Genomic DNA, 3,406 nt, shown 5'->3' with positions numbered 1-3,406 from the left:
ACTGGCATTCACAAAGGGACAAACATTTTAGATGAGATTTCTTACTAGAGAGTAGAATATGGAAAGGAAAATCGTAGGGTTCATCATCAATTCTTGCAAACTTAAACTCAAGATCAAGTTTCTCACATTCCTTCTCAATTGCACGATTGACCCACTTATCAATATGAGAAGTAAATTGCTTTCCCATTGGAAACCAAATTGTAAATGACACAGACTGGTTAATTGTGAATATTTCCAAAAGTTGATCAACTCGTTCGATAAATTGATATTTTTGAGGCAATGGTATAGACTCCAAGGATACATCATCATCTAAATCTATATTGATTACTGTAGGATCAAACACGAGAATTGACATATCCATAGAACGGTCTTTCCATGTGTCGGACAACGCTTTTGTTCTTATGACCTCTTTCAAATTTAAGAATGTGAAGATGTAACAGATAATACTATTAGGCAATTCACTGATACGGTCTTCAATGTCACTACTTTTTTCCTGTGTAATTATTTGAAAAAATCACAAGCATTAATCAACAGTACATGAAAGTATTTTAAGAGAATAAGCAAATATTGGGCTACAATAACTCAAATAATATGACAAATGTGTTAGATGATAAATATTTTTAATTAGAACATGTTTTACAAATAACTTAATGTGAAACGAGTCTATGTTGTATATATTTATAAATGGAATGAAATAATCTAGAAGGTAGATAGAAAAAACTCACAAGAGTATCAACTTTGTAGCTTGAATCTTGCTCCATATCTTGTGCTGAAATGCAAAGTAAAAGCATGAAATCAGAGAGGGAATAAGTAAGCCCTCTCAACAATTGATGATAGTAAATTAGTTGTTCAACTCAATGAACTTTAAAACTACTTAGTGAAAAGGGTGATTTTAGATTTTACTTGATGATTTCTAATCACTAAAAGGGAATATTAGGAACATTTCTGCCAACCACTTATACCATAACATGCTTCAATTTAGTTCCCAAAAATTCATTTACAATGAGTAAAAGTTGAAGTCATTTATTCATCCAATGTTGATATTAACGGATAGATAAAAGTTTAGTAATTAATACCAATCATTCTAAATCATTCAATTCTCAATTCAATTATAGGTCATGAGATCTTTTAGAGAAAATGGATAGATAAAATCAAGATAGCAATTTGGTAATACACTATATGAAAACCCCCTTATATTCTACCATATTTTATCCATTTTCTTTGTTGCATTCTTACTCATCTTTCATGTACCATGTATGTGGGGGTTCTAGAACCAAAACTCCCATCCCAACTCTAATCCTCACCACCTTTTCCACCATGGGTGTCCAATTCCCTAGTGCCCATTATATCGTTCTGTATGCACTATAGTAATTGTATGAGGTTGGAGCAGGTATAATGAGTTTTAATTAACTTTACTTTCATGAAAAGTATTCAAAATGAAGGTCACACATCACTCATACAACAATAACAAAGGTCTCAATTTACAAATGATTATTTCCAATACGATTACATCTCTATACAATTAGACTATAAGCATTGGTTTACATATATACTCTAGATTTTACATATGATTTATGTACGCACTGTAGTGATTGTATGAGGTTCGAGCAAGTATAATGAGTTTGAATTAACTTTACTTTCAGGAAAAATATTCAAAATCAAAGTAGGTCACATATCACTCGTACAATAATAACAAAGTTTTCAATTTACAAATGAATATTTTCAATAAGATTACATCTCTATACAATTCGACTATAAGCATTAGATCACATCTATACTCTAGTTTTTACAGATGATTTCTTCCAATAAATTTTCATCAATGATTTAGATTTTAACATCCCAAAGTAATCAAATATTTAATTGAAATAACAATAGAAATCGCTAGGAAATTTAAAATAATAATAATTGCAATTCTAACTATACAATTTAAAGAATGATTTGAAACCCTTCAATTCAATTCCTCGACTGCTAGAATTCGAAAATATGTAATATAATAGAAGAAGGAAATAGAGTAATCAAACTTGCCTGCACGAGTACCTCCTCTCCCAAATATGGAATATCCGATAATCCTCAAGGAGCTTAAATCACAAAGAACTCCACACGATAATAAACTAAGGACGATCAGATTTGAAACCCTAATACACAAACTCGTAAGCAACTCAACTAAATAAATGGGGCGTTTTGAGATATTTTTATAATGGTTTGACAAATAAGCCCTCTATAAGGGTTTTGATGCAAGGACTAATAGAAAAATATAACTGCTTCAGCTGGTTAAGACCTAAAAAGTTTAGAAAGTTCAAGGTGCTGGATATTTAAAAGACATGTTTTTTTTTATTACGGTTGTGAACACTCATTTTTGTCGATACATTTTTTGTAATGTCTCGTTGATATTACAATTGAAGGAAATTTTGATAGCACAAGATGTCAAAAATAATTTTTTGAAACTAAATTTAGACAAACGCATAAAAATACTACAATCATTTCTCATATATGATATGGGAACCCCATTAAAACAAACAAAAAATTTGAGATAAATAGTATTCAAATAATTTAATCCCATATGTTAAATTATCTAAATTAAAATTTGTAGTTCTAAAAAAATATATAATAATAATTATCTTTCTCCTAAATATTTATTTTCGGATAAAACAAAAAAAATATAATAAATAGAAAAATAAATAAATAAAAGATTTTCACAAAAAAGATTTTAAATTTGAAATAATAAAGAATAATTTGTTCAATTTTTTCTAAATTCGAAAATTTAAAATTCAAAATTTAAAATTCAAAATTCAAAATTCAAAATTCAAAATTCAAAATTTAAAATTCGGATTTGAAATTCAAATTTCAGATTTGAAATTCAAATTTCAAATCAGTTTTTAAAGGAATCAGATCAGGCGGATTAAAATTATTAATTGAAATATTTGATTTGCAAAAATATTAATTATGTAGATTCTGGGCACTTTTAGTGTGAATTTTTTTCCTATAAATAAAGGATTAGGGAGAGCAAGAAAAGACACTGGAAACATTGCCAAAACACTGCCCAACGCGTTCTGTGAGAGAAAAAATAATTTCTGCGAGAACCAATCCTCTGTGGGTGGGTTCATTGTGCATCCTTGCGCCCTTGATCCACGGCCGTCGGATCTGCAGACTTTTTTTTCATCTGGGTTGACCAGGTAGGCCAACCAATCCGTGCGCGAAACGTGGCACACCCCTGGTGCACCTCACCGCACCGAATCACTACCCCAGGAGAGGATAGGATCTAGTGCAGGCACGCGCACCACGCACCCTACGCCCTCGCTCATCCAACGCTTCATAGCGCGCCACGTGGACTGGGCCCCTTCACGTCCAGGTCCACCAATCACGGGACGAAACGCGTCCCGGTCTTGGTACACCACACCGCACCAGA

The sequence above is a fragment of the Lupinus angustifolius genome, chromosome LG01 (genome assembly GCF_001865875.1).
Source record: "Lupinus angustifolius cultivar Tanjil chromosome LG01, LupAngTanjil_v1.0, whole genome shotgun sequence".
Taxonomy (NCBI): domain Eukaryota; kingdom Viridiplantae; phylum Streptophyta; class Magnoliopsida; order Fabales; family Fabaceae; genus Lupinus; species Lupinus angustifolius.
This window is presented reverse-complemented; position numbering follows the sequence as displayed.